Raw genomic sequence first — 22,452 nt, 5'->3', positions numbered from 1 at the left:
AAATCTGTCCATCCTCATGCACTAGCGTGTAAGCACATGTCCACACAATCACAGAGAGAGCCAGTGGCGCATATGGATGACAACATTAACCCTCGACTTGGGTTGTCTTAAAGAGACACCACACCATTGTGACTGTTACAACATCTGCTGGACCAGACCAGATGAGTGCTGTGTCCTCAAGGCCTGTCCCACCCAGCTTTGTGCAGTCTTTTATAAATTGTTCATGTTGAGTTTGCCATCTTCAGAAGTTTTATGATGACTCTGCAGTGGTTGGATGTATCAGTGTGTCATGGTCCGGCTGAGTGCAGGTTTTTCCATAGAGCCGGTGGCTCCACCTCTGGGCGGAGTCATTGCATTACCGCCTGCAGTCCACACCTGTTGGCAATTAAGCTGCCAATACTTAAGACCAGCGTCACCAGGTCTTCAACTAACCTCTGTTAGTGTAGGCCGACACAGCTCTTGTGATATTGTTCACAGTGATATTCTCTGCTCACCTTGTGTTTCTCTGCCTGTAGTCATCCACCTGATCCCGATGCTCAAACTCTGACAATACTCACCTTCATTTGGACGCCAGTTTTCTCTTCAGCTCTTCCTCCACAGCTCCTGCTCACTTCTCCTCCCTGCCACAGTTACCGGATACCACATGTGTATACCACCACCGGTATCCATCACCGCCTCACTCAGAACACTTACCCCTCTCATGCAGATCCTCCACCTACAATAAGTAACACAGTTCTTGTCCATATTTGGTCTTTCCTGACCTGCAGAAAAACACCTTCTGAACTTTACCTCCTCTCATTACAGTGACTCAAAAGTCTCCTGGTTTCGTTCCCTCAGCCTGACTTCCCTTTTCCCCACGTCACAGAATTCATATGTGTATAGTTTCCTAGTACTTCATGTTTGTTGTACAGTTCACATTTGCTAAACTACTTCTTAGAATCTCACGTACATCATGGTTCACAGTTCATAGTCACATCATAGCTGTGATTCTGTGTTTGTAAATAACGTCTTGTTATCATGTTTCCCAGTGACTCTGTTTGTATCTGCAATTGAGTCCGTTTGTCTGGTTTGGTCTCTGACTGTGACACAGTGACGGAGATGAGGCTGAATACTGGGCTGTTTTGTCACATGGTGCAAGCAGAATCATCTGCAGCTCAACGTAACAAATAAACACAACAAATAAATGGATCTGGCTGTATGGGTACTTAATGATCAAGCTGGCAGTAATGTTGTGGTGTTTAGTAGACAGGAGGGTGGGGAGTGTAAGAGGAAATGACACACAGGACATGGTTTGAGGTAGATTCATACCCAGGCCCTGCAGTGAGGACTATAACCTTAACTACATTGGTCATCTGCTCAGCCAGGTTAACTATAACAACACTGTCAATTCAGTCTGACAGTGAGTTAGTGAGTTAATGACAGTGAGTCAAACCCACTCCCTCCTCCAACTATGACGGCTTAGACAGAGACTTTATGCAAGCTTCTTTGAAGCTGGCAGACAGTGAAGGTGAAGGTGAGCATAACTGAGTTCTAGCGACTCGTTCTTACTTTAATAACTGGTAAATTTCACTGAAGTTCAAAAGAACTCTCAAACCACCAGGAAGGAGACAACAGAAGTATTTATTTTTACCTTCATTGTAATTTCTTCCTTTACCTAAGCTGGTGAGAGGTTGTTGTAGTTGTTGTTGCTTTCAATTTGTAAGATTCCTGCATGAAACGATTTGATCAAATATTTTTAATTTTATATTTTAAATGGTTTACTGTTGTCTATCAGGAAGAGGAATACAATATCTCAGGGTATCTCTGTTTAGCCTGCTGTTCTTGCTACATAACAGGGATATGTGTTTTCCTCTTCAGAGATTACAAAAGGGTTCATGTTCAAAGAAAGACTTTAAATCCATTTTCAATTTTGTGCCATTTGGCTAATTGTGCCATTTACTTTCAATATTTTATATAAAATAATGTCAAAATGAGACAGCAAAAAAAAAAAAAATTGATTTCTAAACAAATTAATTAATATGCCTCTTTATTCCTAAGAAAACAGTCAGCTTTGAGATGTTGTTTATTTTTGCTTTTTAGATAGCACAGAAAGGAAACAGGAGGGTGATGAGAGTGTGAGGGGAAATGACACAGGAAATGGTCGGAGGCAGAATCAGACCCGGGCCCTGCAGTGAGGACTCTAGTTTTATCCATCTGTTAAGCTGGTGAGAAGTTTTTGTTGTTGCTTATAAATTCAGTTTGTAAGATTTCTGCATGGGATGATTTGATCAGATATTTTTAGCTTTATATCAACTCTATGATTTATTTTGAGTATTTAATGTTAAATAATCTCAGAGTGCAACATCAAGACATGATGGTGATTCAGAAATAAATAAATAAATATACTTTTTATTCCTTAAGCCAAACACAATATTCAGATGAGAATAAAATGCCAGGAACATTTTATTACCTGGAAAAAAAATCAATGTGCTTCATGTGTTCCTCTCAGAGGTTGAACCAGCTGTCGTCAGGTTTTCAAAGTCAAATTTGGTCTGAAACTCTTTTCATTCACACTTACGGCATCAGGGAAACTTCACAGTACTGATCTACATCATCGTGTGATGGATGGATCCAAAAAAAGTTAAAGGAAGTGATAAAAAGGAAACAACTCATTCAGTAACTTCAGTTTTCTGATGATCTGACAGAGTGAAGAGTCAGACGCTGTTCTTCTGAAGTTTAACGACTTTTCTGCATCAGAATGAAAATCCTCCATTTTCTCTTCTTCTGCTTCTTGTCAGGTGAGGACTGATGATCTTAATGTTGCTCTTTAATTCAAAATATACTCAACTTTATAAAACACTTTATGAAATACATTTATCTACATACACTAAATAATGTTGTGATTATCCATCTTGTTTTAGATGTATTATTATTATTTTTCATCTGACAGGTCCAGCTGGGCTCGTCAAGGCAAAACATAATATTTGGTCTGCAGCTGAAGGATTTAATGGCACGCTTAACTGCAACTTATCTTTGTCTGGAAGCACAAAGTTCTTCTGTAAGGAAAAATGTGAGATGGAAGCACAGCTCAGAGTGGCAGATGCAGCATGAAGTATAAAGATGGATCTCCAAGAAGAGGAATTGTGTTTTTAAGCTTCTCACAAATGATCAAGTCTGACGCAGGAATGTACAGGTGTGGTTTGGGAAGATCTTCTGCTCCAGATTCATACTTTGACTTTGAGGTCAGAGTTTCAAATGGTGAGTTTTTACTAAAGGTGGGTGGAATTGAAAATGTGGAGACCCCCCAGGTCTAGTTTAGTCATGTGGACCACTTTTAGATCAACCTGTTCAATCAATAAATACAAGCACATTTTACCTGTTATTGCACTTAAGTGTCCATGTTATATGGCATGTGACAACTGTCCTAAGATAACGTTTTAGCACCTCAGTGTAAAGCCTACAATAATATTGTCAGGCGTCGTGTGGAGGCGAGGAAGAAGGAACCCAAACGCAGGACTCGCAGGTAGGTGCAGATTTATTATGAGGAGTGGATGAACAGAACAAAGGGAGAAAATGGCTGGCTGGACAACTGACTGGAAGGCTGAATGGCTGGCTGGCTGAACGCAGGCGGAAACGACAACAGAACATCACATGAACATCAACATCAATGACACGACAGAGAACTGGTGAAACCGAGGAACTTAAATACACAGGTGAATGATGACAATGATTGGAAACAGGTGAGTACAGGGCTGAACATAATCTGACTAATGACACGGGAGACAAGCTGACACGGGAAAAAACAGGAAGTGAGAACATTGATGTGGCGAACCAAACTGAACATGAACAAACTGAAATCACTGGGTCAACGACCCAGGAACCCTGAGAAATATTCAATGATTTATTGATTCAAATTCAGGCTCTGCTAAAACTGAGTTTTACACCACCTCCAACTATCAAAGTCTAAAGAAAATCTTGCTTTTGTTCAGATTTTCTTTTGTCTATAACTGATTTTGAGCATCAGTATCATGGTTTACATCATGATTTAAATAGATGAAATCTACTAATTTAATTCCTATGATGGAGAGTAACAGAAGAAATGTTTGACCTAAAAAGTTGATGATCTTCCAAGAGTGTCATCATGCTAAAAAGAAGTTAGTCACCTTTTTTATATACAGGCTCATCTTCTAGCTGTGAGTCCTGAGAAATGCCTCAAAAAATAAGACAAGTGAACTCCCAGGGTCTATAACTATAACGCTGCCCTCTAAGTTCATAGTATGTATGTTACATTTTGCATGGGTTCATTAAATATGCAACAACAAGTTTTGATTCTCAGAGGATCAGGTAAGAATGTGTTTTTCAGATTTTTCTGATTTATTATGAAATGATAACTGTGCTCATTTGATCCATGAAATATAATCATAATACAACAGTGTAAAAAATGACCCAACACACTAGTATGTTGTATGTTGTATGCTTGTGGGGTGGGGTGTCACACGTGGCTGTACGTTTCGGCACATAAGTCATAAGCACACAAACTCTCTCTCTCAGGTCTCCGCCTTCACTATATATATAGGGAGAAACCTCAATGGTTAAATGACCACCACCTGTCCCTCCAGCCTCCTTGGCACTGCCCCCTTGAGCTCACTGCCCCACTCCTCCCCTGCAGCTGAGCCAGGGACCACACCTCCCCCACAAACTGGTTCAGTTCAGACTAATTAATGTTCTTCTATTTCACAGATCTGGATAAAAACGTTGGTTTTTATCGCACACAAACTGAGGGAGAAAAGATCACATTGGTATGTTCCAACAACACGTATGGACACAGGAAGTTCTTTTGTAAGAATGAGTGTAAGAATGAAGGGGAGATCCTCATTGACACAACCAATAACAAATCTGAGAGTGGCAGATACAGCATTGAATACAGACCAGGATCTGTGTACGGACTGTATGCAACCATCACACAGTCGTCCAAGTCAGACACAGGAAAGTACATCTGTGGTTATGGAAACCCTCTGTCTCCTGATTCATATGCGAATGAATATGTTCTTGTCATTGATGGTAAGTTTCTTTTCAAAATAGTAAAAATAACTTTTAACTTTTGGTGGTTTTGAGGTGAGATTGCTGTTACTGCCAGAGATCAGCTGATTGGTTGAGACATCATTATACCTTTCTAACATCAAATAAAGGACAAATTGTTGAAGTCTGGATGTCCGATCTCAGAGTATTAATTTCCTGTTGTGCTGATAAATTTATTCCTCTGTTCATTCACAAATATAAACCATATTTCTTATGAAGCTTTAAAAAACATACAGATATTTAAATATAGTAAGTTTCACAATCATAATGTGCACTAATAATTTTTAATCAGAGCACATATTATATACGAAACATCATTTTTTATATTACTAAAAGTTTTTTAACTATTTGAAATCTAAGGTTATGTGTGTTTAAGAAGTGTGAGCTCCACTTTGAATCATGTTTTTAAAGTTGTGATGATGGAGCTAAAATTGAGGTCAAAACATCATCATCATCATCATCATCATCATCATCATCATCATCATCATCATCATCATCTTTCACTAAAGCTGAGTGTTTCTACTCTTGCAGGTGAAAACATATGTAGTGCGCTTTATATGAGATTTCCCAGTCTAATGTGTAAAAGAGTATCAGCTTATCCATCAGCTGATCTGATGAGACTGACACTGAACGTGACTTTGTGGTTTATCTGAAAAAGTAATAATGATGTAAAGAACAGGAAAGCAGGCAGCTGAGTGATTACAGATCTTCCCTATTGAACTTACACATAAGCTTCATGTTAATGCTGCATTTAGTGCTTCATACATGTTTGTATTTACCTGTATGATGATATGATTAGTTTTACTGCATTTGTCTGTATCGCTATTGATTTAGTATTGATATTTTTTCTGTTTGTTGTTCACAGATTCAAACCCACCTGCTTCCACACTGCAGACAGCAACAACACAGAGTGAAAGTGTCACTGCAGGAGTCTCTACACATTGTCCTGACTCCTCCTGGCTTCTGGTTGTGCGTGCGTCCTTGGATGGTGTTTTGCTGATGGCTGTTTTCCTCATGCTCTGCTACATTAGTAAGACAAGGAGGAACTTTGGACTGAACACCAGAGAAAATGACACAAACATGGAGGTGAGTTTGTGTCACTTGTTTTCATCACTTGTCTGTTGTTGCAGGTTTCAGTGAGTGTTGTTGATTCATGCTGTCAGTGTGACTTTCTTAGTTAAATTTTATTGAAAAGAGGTGATGTTACCTGTTATTACGGTTTCTTCAATAATATCCTTGTAGTGTTAGTCCAATAATCACACAATTAATGGTAGCCTTCTTTCGTTCAACCACACAAAAAAAACTGACCCTCCAAAACTTCTACTCCCCCTTCCCACCTGCACGTAGCCATGCCCCCCTTCACTGGACACTTGCGCAGTGGGACAGATTGCAGATTGGCAAGATGTTGTGTGTACCACCACCAGTGCTGAGCTCAGAATAGAGTGCAGCCAGAAAAACAGCACTGTCGATCCCATCTGCAAGGGCCAAAGTCTCTCCTGCTAGTGTACCCCGTACCACCCTCCTGATCCGTTTCAACTGCCCACATATGGGCAAAAACCTTCTACCATCAACATGATAAAATGTCCACCTTGTGTCCTCCGTCTGAGAGGTTTCCCATGGAGGAATCACTAAACACCACTAATTTGAGGGATTTGCTTTCACCCAAGAACTGAAACCTCAGCGTAACCTCCTCCGATTTAAGTTTTCTGATCAGTTTGTTTGTGCAGTGCATTGTCTGAATAGTAGCATGTTTTGTGCTTGATGCCAGGATGGAAATGTAACACATGATGTCGGGTCTGCTCTGTCTTGCTACCCACAGTATCTGTCCAATCTTGGATTTTAACATGTCCATCTCTGTATCTGTTAAAGAAGCCTCCCGGTGTGGTGCCCTCGTGTGATCAATAGGAATAGGCTGTAGGTTTTTTATGTACGTATCTTGTTGTAGTTGTATTTCATTCTGAAGAGAGTGAACCTCCATCCCGATGTAGTTGAAGCTGTTATGTTCTTCTCATCCAACTTGAAAAGTAGCTTTCAGTTTGGGGATGACTACTGTGGAGAACATGTCTGAACCACCCCACATAAAGTCATCTACATGACATGCAAGTACTCCTGTCACCTTACAGAGATCATCTAGCCAGTAGAAGACAGTCGGATCAACTTTTGACACTGTGCCCCCCCCAGCTTCTGCATGGTTTCTTTCACCTTGTTGTACCAGAATAATGAAGCATCTGCCAGGCCATAAACACATTTGTTCAACTTCCATATAGTTCCTTTGCTCTGTGCTTCTTTAGGTGGTCGGATGTACACGTCTCGGGTTAAATCTTTACCTTGCAGAAAAGCTGCTTTAATGTCCATAGAGTTCAGTTTCCATTGATTTTGACATATTACTGCTATGACCATCTTCAGGGACTCGGTTGAACATGTTGGTGAGTCTTTGGAAAGTCCTTGAGTGTTTATTTCTTCAGAGCCTCTTGCAACCAGTCTAGCTTTGGGAACAACGCCCCCTGGTGTTTCCTTGAGTGCGCATATCCACCTTGTTGATATACATTTCTGACCTTTATCTTTCTCCACTTCAAACACATTGTTTCTTTTCCAGTTGTCAAGTTCAGTTTGTTTGGCTTGTGAGAAGATGTCTTCCTTCACCACTAATATTTCATCTCTGTTTTTATCTGTGCATGACTTGGCATCTTCAGACCGTGCCACTTGAAGGTTGTTTACTTGCTCCACATTAATGGAACCCATGGATGCAGCAATTTCCTCTGGCTCACTGTATTCCACGTTGTACCACTTTCTGTTTTTCCCCGTGGCTTTTCCTGCTCGACCGATTATTTTTCCAGCATATGTTTGACCTGTTTCTTTGTCTGTGTATTTAATTATTTGTCCAACTTTAAGTTTTGATCTTTCTATGAGAGCACTGCACTATGAGAGTGAGGCAACATGGGATCTCTTTCTCCAGGTTGTATTGGATCAGAGGACTCGCTGTTTTCTGCAGTACCGAGCGGTTCATTTTCTGCACTGCCAAGTGGTTCACTGTTAGTTGGTGCCATCTCCCCATTTTCGTTTTCAAAATCGTGTTCCTCACCAAGTACTGCTGCTCGGGTCTTTAAAAGATTTTCATCTGTTTTACTCTGATTTTCCTCTTCGGTTTCTTCCATGTTCACTTGTGGTTCATCCACTTTTCTGAGCCTAGACTGGTGTACTCTGACATGTTCCTCCATGCCTGACAAATATTACTACACCATCTTGGCCAATGACCACTCCTGGACCTTTCCACTCACGACAGTCTGTTCTTTTATAATAGACTTTGTCCCCCGTTTTATATTTGTCATCAATGGATTGCAGCTGTTTGCGAAGGCCTCTTCGTATCCATTCAGAGCATTCAGCCTCTGTAAAAGCTCGTCTCATGGCATGCAACGTTGCAGTGTGCTGGGCTATCCATGTACTCACTTCAGTTTCCAAAGCTGGGGGTCTGTCAGTAAGGACTGAAGGCAGATTTGGGTTTTGTCCAAAGACATGTTGGTAGGGACTGTAGCCATGTACATTGTGCATACAGTTCTTTGCCATCAAAGCCTAGTCCAGAGCAGTTTTCCAGTCACACTCATTGTCTCTCTTTACCTTCAGTAACATTTCAGTAAGGATTTGTGCCTTTCAAGCAAGCCATTGCTCCACGGACTGTACCCTGCAGTGGTTTTAACCTCAATGTTAAATTTCTGTCATGGTTCTGGATCAGTTTCAACCCAGTATTTTGAGTTTTGATTGTTAGTTTATTTTTGAATGATTGTTGTGGTTTTGGGTGCTATGAGTATTATTATTATTATTATTATAATGATGATTATTATTAGAATTCTGTGTTTCTGTTTATTCATGTTAAGGATTTGTTCTCAGTTGTATCTCACGTTTAGTTTAGTTCAGGTTCCATGTGTCATTCTCTGTCTGTCTGTCTCTCAGTGTCAGGTCTGCGTCTTGGTGTAGTGTTCTCGTTTCCTGTTTTATTGTGAAGGTCTGCGTCTCATGTGAGTGTGTTCAGTTTTACCTCTGTCTCGTCTTGTTGATTATTCCCAGCTGGGTCCACCACCTGTGTGTAATTCCCCTGTGTTTCTCTGTGTGTATTTAAGTCGTGTCCTCTGTCATTGTAGTTGCTGGTCCGTCTGTGTGTTCACCATGTCGCATCCGTGTGTTCCCTGCTGTATACCATCGTCTGCCTCTGCTCGCCCTCCTTCATGTTTGTGTTTTGGTTTCTGTGCTGTAGTTCAGTTGTTTTCCAGTATAGTTTAGTTTGTCTTCCTTTGCCATTTATTTAATAAACCACCTTCACGACTGCCTGCGCTTGGATCCTCCTTCATTTCTTCCACACGGCTCTTCTCACTCGCCGTGACAATTTCGCCACCATGTCTCTTATTTCTTCATAATTAAATTCACCGCCATTGTCACTGAATAGTCTGCGCGGTGGACCGTGAATGCTTATCCAGCAGTGGATAAAGTGCTTCACTGTCTCCCTGGGTCTTTTTGTGGTGATGATACTTCCTGCACTGAATCTTGTGAAATGGTCAATGGCATGTAGATACCACAGTCCCGGCTCAAGCTCATGCAGGTCCACTGCAACAGTTTCACTGTATGTTGAAGCCATGGGTAAACCCACTGCAGGCTTATGTTTTGGTTTACCGTATCGGATGCATGTGTCACAGTTTTTTTTTTATAATATTCTTCAGGATTGTAATGCTTTCATCATCACTATTGCCTGAGCAAGACAGACGTTTTTGCAGTCTAACAACTGATGCATGTCCAAATTGTTTGTGTAGTTTAAGAAGGACTGTCTTTTTATCCTTTGTTGTCATGTTTTCTGTCACAATGACAATTTCATCTTCATCACTAGGTGTCTCACTTTTCTCTAGCTGGTTTTTATTAAGGTTGCTCTCATTTCTCAAGTTTACACAATAGTGTCCAGAAGATGTCAGTTCAAGTTTTACAGGTTGATCAAACACTGTTGCTTTGTCTTGAGCAATATCCAAGACTGCACTTGCTCTCTTTAATGAAGACTTGCTTAAAAGCATCGGTATATCTGCTGGAACAACTTCTGTTTCTATCTTGCATCTAGTTTGTCCTATTTTTGCTGGAATTGTCACTTTCCTTGTGGATTGAACATTTTTTCCATCACCAAAGCGGAACGGCCTTGTGCTCTTTTCATCTTTTATTTTTTGCAACTCTTTCTGAGGTAACTTACATAATCTGCAAGCCATTTCTCTCCACACACAGTTCTTATACAAGCAGTGTCAATTATGGCAGACCCCAAAGCTTCCATCATGAAGATTTGTGTATCAGAGGGTGATTCATTCGAAAACAGAGTAATATTACATTCTTCAACATCACTCTTTGATCCCTCAGCTTTTGCTAACTTCACATGTTCTGTTTTGTTAGGGCAATCTTTTACCCAGTGATAAGTGCTTTGGCATACTGCACATCTTATTATCCTCCCATATTTGTCAAGTGGATTAGTCCCTGCAGCTATTCTTTGGGGTTGCTCTGAGTTTGAACTACGTTCACGCCGGAATCGCCCTCTTGTGGCGAAGAGACGTTATCTCAGAAAATCCTTTTCAAGGCTGATTTCATGTTATCAAAAGAGATGGTGGAACAAGCGGTAAGTGCTAGCTGTTTGTCTTTAGTATTTAGCCCCGTGTTGTCTAGCAGCTTAAATGCTAACTCTGCGTCTGGTAATTCCATTTTGAACTTGCGTATCTTGTAGTACCGTCGTTCAAATTCGATAATGTAATCCACCATCGACGTGCCACTTTGTCTGTTGATCCGATCAAATTCTGTGTAAGCTTCATACTGTCGATCTTTTTCTTCTTTTAAAAACATAGAGTCCAGTTTGGTTAGAAGAACATCCATCCGCGTATCAGTGTTGAGGTCGTGGGCTGCGATTTCCAGTGTGTTTTCCCTCGCTCTTCCCGATAGCGACAAAGTAATCGCTAGAGCCTGCTTTTTTTTTTGTCCAAGTCTGTAACGAGTCTCCAGATTTCAATTTCATTTTTCCAACTTTCATAAGACGTCTTCTCATCGAACGATGGTGGCACTTTGTAATTCCCAGCAGCAGCCATCCTCTGCTACCAATGTTAGTCCAATAATCACACAACTGGTATGTTAACTCCAACTTTAATGGTCGCCTTCTTTCGTTCAACCACACAAAAAAAACTGACCCTCCAAAACTTCTACTCCCCCTTCCCACCTGCACGTAGCCATGCCCCTCTTCACTGGACACTTGCGCAGTGGGACAGATACATCTTAACAGTAGTCTTTACCAGCAGTGGGAGGTGAAGACAAAGTGAACAATTTTAATACCAGACAGAAATATTTTCTATAATTATGTAGATATAAATGCATACAACATATTTTTTGGTCCTTTGAGGTTATTCCACAGCATCATAATTTCAGGATGTCATATCTAAAAGTGTGAAAGCCCCTTTAGTTCTGTTTCCAGACACTGTAGTACATGTATGCTGCTCTGAAGCAAACCTGTTTAACTTCCTATGATATTTATAATGTTACATTTTTTTTGGTTTGTTTGTTTCTCTTGAATAAACTTTGTGCTTCTGTTTTTTTAAAGTTCAATTTGCATTAAACTGTGATGCTGCATGAGGTTATTGTCTTTTTTTTCAGTTATCTGTAACACATGAGAACTGGGATCCAACCATCAAACACAAAGAGTCCAAAAGCAACAGGACAAAACCCACTCTTCATTATTAAAGACCAAAATCTAACAAGTAAAGATGAATTTTGAGATTTGTGATTTCACAAATCGATTGCTATTTCTCAACTGTAACTGAAAAATGTTGTAAACATTTGGTTTTATTTCATTCATTGTTGTCTACTGTATGATTTATACATCTATGATAAATATCTGATAGCAGATAATTATCTAACTTTGCTTCTGGAGATTTGTCGTTTGTTTGTGTTGTTTGCTGTTTGTTTTGCATTCCAGTAATCTGATCAAGCACCTCAACTGGAGAATTGCAGAATAGACCCTGTACACGAGAAAATGCTAACTTCCTGGTTTGAGACCGGATGTGGGGTTGTACATTTCTAGTTGCTTTACTTTGAGGTGCAGTACTGTATGTTGACGAAACGTTTCGCACCGTCAAAAACTAAAATTGGCTACTTGATTTCACTTATCGCTGGTTATTTTTAGAACATAACACCCGCGATAAACGAGGGACAGCTGAGAAATATAACATTTGAATCCATTTTCTCTCTTGCTCTGAGGCGCGGGGGAAAAAATATCGACAAGTCGATGAACATCATTTACAGATATATTGGGTAAATGCCCAAGACATCTATAGAAATGTAAATCGCCGCTTGATTCATTCATTTGCTTAACTTGATTTGGGCCATAAACAAGGCGCGAATAGGACACTGGAAACAAAGCTCCCCACAGGAGTTTCCACACCGGAAGTAGCATATGCTAACGTGCACATAGTCTATTTCCCATGTTGGGTTTTACATGTGAAACACTTTGCACTGAAATTGATGGGAAATACAACAAGGTTTCTTCAATCTGACAAAATGTTAGACATAATAGTGTCTAATGAATGTATCTGGGGACTTTGAGTAAAAATGTGCCTGTTGTTCTTATGAACCCTGTGTCTCAAATGTTTAGTCAGTTTCATTTTCATGTTTGTTTTCCTTTTGTCCCTGTCAAGTTTATGCATCTTAGTCTCTGCCTCAGTGTCTGTTTCGTATCTTATTTTTGTCTTATTTTTGCCCTTTGTGCATTTAAACCCTTAGTTAGGAGTAAATGTGGATGTCCTGTGGCAAACATTAATGTCAGTTTCTCGGTTGATGAAGGTGTTGAAATCTCCCAATTCTTTGAATCTTTGGGCTGAAGGAAGGACAATACTCGGTGTATCAATGCTCAATCAACAATCATTTATTTCCATACAATTCAACAGTCAGAGCATTACAACGTCCGGACGGGAGAGATGCTACCAGAGGGTCAGGCACATGTCTCAAAATGGTGACGGGTTGCTCAGCTTTTTATAGTCTCTAGTGGCCCCCAGCTAGTCGTAAAAGCCAAAACATCACATTTTTTCTCTGTTACAGTGCCTAAGTTATGACCTCGGCAGTTGTTTCTCTGCTTTCTGTAAGGTGGGGGTGTGGAATGTGGTCTATCTATCTCCCCTGTCTTTAGACACAGAGTCTCCTGCTTACAACCTTCTCTTCATGATTCAACACTTAAGCATGTCAAGAAAACAGTGTAACACATTCCCAGCAGATCAAGGATACAGAGTGATGCACATTTATCTAATGAACTAATATGTGAATATGTTCTGTTAACTCAAAAGTATAATGAGAACTAAACTACATACAGCTCACACACTCTATATTAAAGGGTATAATGTGATCTACAGCAGTATTCTAATTCAACTACTTTGATTACATATATAAGGTAACATATAATAACAGAATAATCTAATAATTCCCCCTTTTGATCTCTGAAAGAGATCACTTACAACATGCACTCCAGGGTCGCAAGGTCCAAGTTTTCTTGATCCTGAGGCCCTCTGTCCCCCTTTAACGGGTGGACCATATGTGGGATGACCTCTGTGTTCACGCAGTTCAGATGCAAGCAAAGTTAGATTTACAACCATAACAGCAGTTACAGATGACTCTCCCATCACTCCCCAGTTCTCCCACAGCTTTATTTTGGTGCTCCAGTTTTCCACTCCCATTTTAATGCCACCTTATACCTTTCAAATGTACTTAGACTAGAACCTCTGTCTAAGGAGCTTTTAACCTTTATTTTTATTGCTGCAGCTACCAGTGTCTTCCAGTTTGGGTGATTCTCAGCTTCTTTCTTCGACCTCCGGGGTTAGACCACCCTTTAGTCATTGCACAGTTCTGGGGATTATTCTGCCCCGATTTCAAACAAGGATCTGTGTGTTTTGGGTTCACCGGCGTGTCCCCCTTTTTGCCAAGAGCCTCTCGAACCTCGTTGGTCTGGTGTTCCTGGTTTTCGCCAACCCCTTCATGGTTATTGCTGTGTTTGTGGGATCCATCTTCTCCAGGAGCCCAAACGTCATGACACTTGACCCCAGTTGCTGTCTCGGCAGTCCCTACATCTGTCCCTGCTGTGAAGGGTCCTCACATCTCCGGGTCCCCGTCTGGTGTCTGTTCCTTTCTCTGCAAGAGACAGAAAACCAAAACACCTCTCTCCCTAGCCTTGATAATCTAATATTGTTATCCATTGTTCTTCTAATGATTCAAATTTGGTTTAAAATATTATGTTCAGGACTTATTCTAATCATAATCTATGTGTGTGTAAAAGAAATCAAAAATTAGTGAACCCTTTCTAAGTCTAACACATTATAAGCTTAAGTTTTACCATAGCTAATTTATTAAACACAAAAATAAACTCATAGAAATTTTCATATCACCATTGTTTGATGTTCAAACTCAACTCCCCCTTTTTGACACACTCCCATGTGTCAATTCATTGGAGCTAGACAATTAAAAGAGAAGGTTAGTGACATCATATCTCAGAAAGTATCAGAAATTCTTCTCTCGAGTACCGTTGCTCCAGCCTTGTCATCCCTGAGGATCTTCGATCCCGAAAATGTCCCTTCTCCTCATGTAATAAAGTCTGTCATCCTTCCATGCCCTGGTAACTGGTCCATCCAGAGCTGTAACATTTTGAAATGTACATACAACAAGCCAAACCACACCTTGGTCACACCAACCCTTTTCTGCCCTGAAGATGTCCAACACCATCTTAGTCTGGACCAGGGTTGTAATAGTTTTGCAATTTTCATCAGTTTTAATCAGTTTTTTACCAATTGTTTGCTAGTTTAGTTTAGTTTTTATTTTCTGAAAATCCTTAGTTTCAATTTAGTTTTATTTGTGTTTTGCAAAAATTAAGTGTAACAAAATCCCAGTTCCATCATATCAGTCATGCTCTTCTGCTTATCCTTGGGTGTTGAGACTAATAACTATTAACTCTTGCCGCACCGTATGGTCCTAATTTTGGTTCAAGTGAATTGATAATCTTTTGAAGGCGATTGTTTCACACCTTTATTTAGATGTCCCAGTCCTGTTGTCTCGGGATACATCACGCTGCCTTATCTGGGGTTAGCTGTTTTCTGGGGATGCGGGTTGAGTGGGTGAGCTCTTCAAGGAGGGGGAGTGTGCTCCCCCTGATGAGGTCTTCTAGGTAAGCTAGGTTAACCTTCTTGTGTGAGCTTTTCAAGTGCACTTTAAGGTTAGTGGGACTTTTAGTTTTATAAATGTCCCTCATGTCCCCCTGATGACCCAGTATTTCATTTTTGCACACTGTAGTACACATTTTAGTTTTTGCTTGTAGCTCGCATACTCTACTTGCCACTCCTCTAATTCCTGATGTTTCTTAGAGAGGGCAACAGTACCTTTAAAATTATATCACATGTGTGGGGGTGTGGCCTTGCCAATTGTTTTGCCCACCTTTTCAAAATGGCTGGCGTGCCCACAAGCACATTTCATGGAAAAAGAAAGGTAAGCTTGATATTTACATTTAAAATGTTTTGTTAAACTCAGATTTTTATTTTATTCTTTTTGCAAGTACCCCTCCTCGGTGGCGAGAAACTGTTGGTGTGGTCAAGTGGGTGCTCTAGAAACAAACGCTCAGGACAGAACAGTTATCAGTCATGTACTTCCTACAAATTTTGTATATGTTTTATTTCATATTGATCCTCTGAGTGTAATGGTACATTTTAATTTGAATTTATCCAAACTAAACACAATATTTTCTTTATTTACTTTGCTCTTGTTCTTTTGCAGTACCACATCCTATCAAATGTCCCTGTCGATTATATTCTACATTTAATAACTTACTATTTCAAGTGAGAACCTAAATCATGTGGACCAATGTTTATTATTGCATATCTCTATTCTGAATGTGGCCAGTCATTCATAGGTATTGTTCAATTCTGGCGATTTTCCTCTATAAAATTTAATTGACTTTTTACAGTGGCCTGCTGTGGTTAATAGTAACATATTCCAGTCATGAGTGATATCAATAGTTATCTCCACTGTAGCATTTGGCATTCCCAATAATATAACATGATACCTTAATCAAAACACAGCTAATATAGCACAGTTTTCTTAATGCAAACATCAGTAACTCAAAATCAGCAACCACAGTGTTAAGTCTGCAGTTCATACTTATGTGAAGCTAGAGTCTCCTCCTCCAGTCTCTCTTATCCTCCTGCTCCTGAAAAAACAAAACAAAACAAAGCGAAGCATCCACCCTTCTCTTGTCGGCTGGGTGAATTGTTTATTGGCATTTACTAATCCTAAAGTGGGTGCAGTCATTGTCTCAGTATCAAGTCAGTCAAAACTTTTAGTCGTCAGTCCATCACAGTCCATTCACATGCATACCTCCATACACATTCATACCAGATGTTGCTGATAATGGAGTCTCCCGCGCAACCTATTCGAGCCTCCATCACCAGCAAGATGACGTCATCATTTTAAAGGAAAACAATTCCTTGTTGTTTTTTGGGCCGGATTGACTCGGTGCAATCCTTTTAGATCAGTGTTCCCTATAAGTGAATTTCTCCCAAGCCAATTACAATCATGGAGAAGCACACTTTGCAACTGTTTACAGTAATAATATTTTATAGCGCTTTAAATTTCAATCTTTCAGGCCTTGTTTAAAGAGCTGATTGTTAAATCATAAACTCACAAAATATCAACATATCACCACCGGTGGATCACACCTCTCAGATGTTTTTTCTCCAGTGCACTGTAACAAAAACGAAAACAGACATAACCAACAAAATACTACTAAAATAACACAAACTAGGGCCCGTTGCAGACATGTCCAAGCATAAAACTATCCCTCTCTCGCTTACGAGAAAGAACACAAGCCAAAGCTCACTGATAAAATCAAGCTAGCGCTAAACAAAACCAAACAATCAACCAGAAATTCACAGGAACATTTTGCTTCCTGCCGGGACAATATTGTGTGGGAATGAGAACCTCAGGTGCCGTAACACCTTTTGTTCCTCCTTGAATTAAAACTCAATCACAGAAAATGCCGTACTCCGACCTAAAACTTACACTATTAATTCATCATTTTCACTCTGTGCCACTGTTCCTCATCAGGGCTGTGTGAAGCACAGCAAAGAATTCAGTCAAGGCCTTGAGCCATAAACAGACATCACGCACAGACATTGTTTTCATAACCAAACTTTTTTAGACCTTATTCCTAAAATCTACATAAATGCTCTCTGGGTGACATATAACACATTCTAAGTATTTAATGGTAATCAATGGCTCCTCATAAAAATTATGCATTGGGATGTTTGTGTGCAGCATTTTGCATATCAGCATAAGCAAAGCATTCTTCATTGCATCAGCGTGTATGTGTGTGTGCGTGTGGATCACTCTTCATTGCACAAGCGTGTGCATGTGTATGTGTGTGCATCACTTCTCAGTGAATCAACATTCCCGTGTGTGTGTGTGTGTGTGTGTGTGTGTGTGTGTGTGTGTGTCATTTCTCACTCACTCAACGAGTGCACGTGTTCATGTGTGTATTTCACTTCATTCTGAATCTGTGTGTTTGGAGACGTGTGTGTGTGTGTGTGTGTGTGTGTGTGTGTGTGTGTGTTCATCACTTTCCTGTTCTGGTGTTCTGGGTAAACCACGGCCTGAAGCATGCCCTGGGGTCCTGCCCCCCTCCTTTTTCAGTTTGTTTGCGACCATTGCTGCTGCTGCTGCTGCTCAAAATTCAGTCCGTCCTGGTTCTGACCCCAATTGGGGCAGTCCTTTCTCCAGGGTCGATGTTCACCGCAGGTGAAACCTGCATCTTCTTCTGTGTTTTTGTCCATTCTGAGGTGCCTTCTGACCTCAGTTACTCCTCCTGTCTCGGTCATGCCCTTTTTCGCCACCCGATCATCCGTGTTGGTCCATCACTGTCCTGCACAGTGTGAATGCAAAGTTATCAAGGTCAGCATTCTTTCACTCGGCCTTACTTTTCATTCGGGCTTGGCGGGCGTCTCGTCACAGCTCTGTCAGCTGACGCAGTCTGGGAATTTTTCCCCCCGTGTAGTGAAACGGGCCTTAGGTTTAGTGCTCTCCGTCTCGGCTGCATGAGATCACATTCCTGCAGGTCTGTTGACATTCTCAGGTCGTTGTTGTGGGTCCAGCTGTTGCAGCATTTGGTCAGTGTCACGTATGGGGGAGAGCAGGAGTCCAGTCAGCCTCGGCTTTCAGGGCCGGCAAAGCAGCCTGTAATTAAATATGTATAGAAAAAACCAAACCAAAACAAAACAAAAACAAACAAAAAACAAAAAACAAAAACAAACGAACAGGAAAATGTTGTTGTGTTGGCTGTGTTATTCAGAGGGGAGACAATGGGGCCAGGCCCTGTGTCAGCCTTCTCTCCCCCTTTTTTTGTTTTTTGTCTCCCGATATAATCAACTCCTAACCCACCAAGTTGACAGGACAACACCGGTATATGTTAAAATTCTTAAGATCATGTTTAAAAGCCCAAAAAAGGAACTTTCTTTCATTCAGTAATCACTTTTATTAATCAATCAACAGAAAACATGTCACAATTTGAATCTTTTAACCACTAAATTTGTTGTGTCTTGCCTGGTTGGTTAGACCAGTGTTCCTTTTTTTTTTTTTAGTTAAATTGTTGTCCTGCAACCCAGAGGGTTTCTTTGTCAGTAATGTATAGACTTCATCATTTAAGTATGTTAATTTTTCTTTAACCTTGCTGGAAAATCTTCACGTGTTCATGAGTGTAAGCTGTTTCTTCATTGCGTGTATGTGCATTTGTATAAAAGCAGGTTAATTTTATCTTTTCTCAAACTAGGCGTTACCTTAAAAGGAGCCTTTCTCTCAGATTTCTCTGCTTGTGTGTGTTTTTGTTTCACCTTTTTGTTGTGATGCTCCGGACGCCTTCCCAACCTCCACAAGTCCGTTGGCCCCAATTTTATGTGTTAAAACTTCTCTTAATTTCTCCTCTAATTTTCTCCTCGCTGCTGTCTTTTTCACAGCTGCTGATTCGTGCTGGGTGTGGTTCCCATTACCTATAATTTTGCTTCGGCCGCTGTGCTTGTGGGGGCAGTTGGTCCAGGTCCGCAGCTTCCTGTATTAACACACTAAGAGATTTATTTAATTTCATTTTCATCACTTTTAAACCGATAAGCAGGCAACACGCCTACCTTGACAGCGTAAACTGTACGCCAGTCTCCCAACACATTCCTCTCTCTACTCCTCCATAATTCTCCACTGCACACCTCTTACTATCTCTCCTTTTTATTTTTATTACACCACAGAGTAATACACCCAATTATGCCCGTCTATCTCCATGTGGCTCCAAATTCCCTCTTTATTTTAATTTCACACTCGTCAGGGGACAGGCACACAACAATTTCAACCACTGAAACGAGGAATTCAACCTTTTTATATTTCTTTACTAATCTAGACTCAACGTTTGTTCGCAAAATGTGTCTTGTTCTAGTCCGGAAATAAATGTGAACCCGTGATTACACGGCCGTTCCAGTGTTATTTCCGTGGCTATGCGGGGGCCCTCACCTCCCCAAGTCACCACCTCAGCACCCGGACAACGCCGGTCCTGGCCACGCGTCCACGGACAGGAGGGTCGCTACTCCATAGGCAAATGTTCCACAGGTACACTAGGCATCAACCTTTGATCCTAAAATGTGTATTTGCTCTAATGTCCTCCTAATCAAACACATCAACCGTCACTGTCACTGTGTTCAGACTTCACACACACAAAAAGCACACTCAGCGCGCGCCTCACCCACAGCCAGAGCGCGCCTTACACACACAGCGCGTTTCACCATCAGTGAGACACACAGAGAGCGCTCCTCATCAGCAGAAATTTGCACAGAAACCTCTGAGCTCAACTATTAGATCTTCTGAAGCACACTGCACCATAGACCAAAATACCCCTTTCTCTGCGCTTATGACCGCCACAACGGGGCAAAGTCGCATCATAAAAGTGATGCTTGCATCCCCGAAGTTATACCCGACATCATAAACCAGGTTTTGCTCTATGTACTTCTTGGCAAGTAAAATTTTACTTTGTTTTATGACCGCAGCCCTTAAAAAAAAAAAACTCGACTGACGCCACAAACCACCGTCAAGCCTCTGTTCAATGTACTAAAACTAGCACCAACCACTACTGCACTTCACGGCCGCACCACCGGAACACGGCCGTATCATAAACCAAACCTACGGACGTGTTTCGCTCTCGCGTTGCCAGCGTTCAACCGCACCGTGAAGCCAGCATCTGCTTTTCCTTAAATCAACTTCTATTTCATGGCCGGCAAGAGCCAGGACGTAACCGACACCATAAACAAACTTCAAACCTCGACTTCAATGTACTGAACTAATGGCCGTGTCTTCAGAAGAAATTCTAATGTATTATTGCTACAGAAGCCAGTATTAGACAAAATTAAATGTGGAAGGTAAAGTGGCTGCAACTAGTCCAACGTAGTATGTTATTAGTATCTCGGTAGAAGCAGTTTACTGCAACTAGTCCAACGTAGTATGTTATTAGTATCTCGGTAGAAGCAGTTTATTTAACACACTGGAATTCAGCCTCAACTTATGTTGTTAGTATCTTGCGCCAAAAACCAGACACCGACAAATTTACTGTGAAAATACATGTGACTCAGCGAACAGATTAATTTGGAAAGCCCAATATGCACATTTGGTATTTATAATACAACAGGCTGTGCTTACCTTTCTGTTTTAGGCCGGCCTTCTGTTCACTTTGCCCCACGATCTCACCAAAGGCCAAATCTACACCTCCTCAGCACACCAAAGATCCGGGTCACACGGCACCAAGTTGTTGAAATCTCCCAATTCTTTGAATCTTTGGGCTGAAGGAAGGACAATACTCGGTGTATCAATGCTCAATCAACAATCATTTATTTCCATACAATTCAACAGTCAGAGCATTACAACGTCCGGACGGGAGAGATGCTACCAGAGGGTCAGGCACATGTCTCAAAATGGTGACGGGTTGCTCAGCTTTTTATAGTCTCTAGTGGCCCCCAGCTAGTCGTAAAAGCCAAAACATCACATTTTTTCTCTGTTACAGTGCCTAAGTTATGACCTCGGCAGTTGTTTCTCTGCTTTCTGTAAGGTGGGGGTGTGGAATGTGGTCTATCTATCTCCCCTGTCTTTAGAGTCTCCTGCTTACAACCTTCTCTTCATGATTCAACACTTAAGCATGTCAAGAAAACAGTGTAACACATTCCCAGCAGATCAAGGATACAGAGTGATGCACATTTATCTAATGAACTAATATGTGAATATGTTCTGTTAACTCAAAAGTATAATGAGAACTAAACTACATACAGCTCACACACTCTATATTAAAGGGTATAATGTGATCTACAGCAGTATTCTAATTCAACTACTTTGATTACATATATAAGGTAACATATAATAACAGAATAATCTAATAAAGGTCACCTTTAACTATGACAGTGCTGAGATACGGACCTCCTCTGAAGTTGTCACTAGTGATGAGCAAAGCGAGACTTCGTGAAACATTTGAAGTCTTTGTGCTTGTATTGATGATTCCAAACAATCTGAAACCATCTCCACAGTGGCACCTGCTGGACAATTTGGCTATTGTCACGTCCTGATCATATTCTGTGAAATGGTGACACAGACAAGTTCTGCACAACTTCAAACAAAACCACTTATTATATCAGACTATCAATATCTTCGATCACTACATGTTTTGGAGAAATCCTCCAAAACAATTTGGGTAATTAGTGGTACAGTAGAGTACTAAGGTCACATTAATGAAAGGAAGGAGTTTTACCTCAAAATAGTATTTTGAGAAAAGTCGAAATGTGGAGATTACAGTTGTTGTTTCCAGCCAGACAAATGCCACAGCAGCTATACCCTCACAAAATGCCTCAGAGAAACAAATCAATGAGCTGTCTTATCGTGTCTTGTGATACAACATGCATCCTCTTCATTGCACAAGGGTGTAAACATCGATATCCTTGCTTCTGTCCATTGCCAGACATTTCATTTTATACTAATCCTGTCAACAAGTTTGTGTGTTTGTTCCCTTCTGACCTGATGCAGCTGTTGTCACAAAGGGTGGACGGGGAGAAAAAGTCCGACCTGCTATTTTTGGCACCGTTTCTGATTCTTCTGCTGAAGGTGCAGCTGCTACAATGCCGAGTAGACTGACACATTTTACTGATTCTTTTTCTTCCCCACTTTCTTCTCAGCTTTTCAGCTCCGCCTCTTTTCGCTTTTTCATATCTCTGTTTCATCAACCACTTGTTCCATATTAAGTCTGATGTTGCTTTAAGACATTTAAAGAAATAATACCAAATAACAGCCCAGCTTGCGCTT

At 40.7% G+C, this 22,452-nt stretch overlaps 1 long non-coding RNA gene across 2 annotated transcripts; it reads right to left on the bottom strand.

Annotated features, from left to right (window-relative positions):
- Nucleotides 1-12,957: 12,957 nt before the first annotated feature.
- LOC309702762 lies at nt 12,958-21,532 on the bottom strand. 2 transcript variants are annotated; one of them, XR_014275709.1, is made up of 3 exons: nt 20,809-21,532; nt 16,246-18,315; nt 12,958-14,732 (listed from the first exon to the last, which is right to left on the bottom strand). It is a non-coding gene; the product is annotated as an uncharacterized lncRNA (long non-coding RNA). The 2 variants fall into 2 exon arrangements; XR_014275708.1 differs by having other exon boundaries at nt 16,246-21,532.
- Nucleotides 21,533-22,452: the final 920 nt, after the last annotated feature.

Source organism: Aulonocara stuartgranti (assembly GCF_965226115.1).
Source record: "Aulonocara stuartgranti genome assembly, chromosome: 3".
NCBI lineage: Eukaryota > Metazoa > Chordata > Actinopteri > Cichliformes > Cichlidae > Aulonocara > Aulonocara stuartgranti.
The sequence above is the reverse complement of the archived record's forward strand: the minus strand, read 5'-3'. Positions and strand labels throughout refer to the sequence as shown.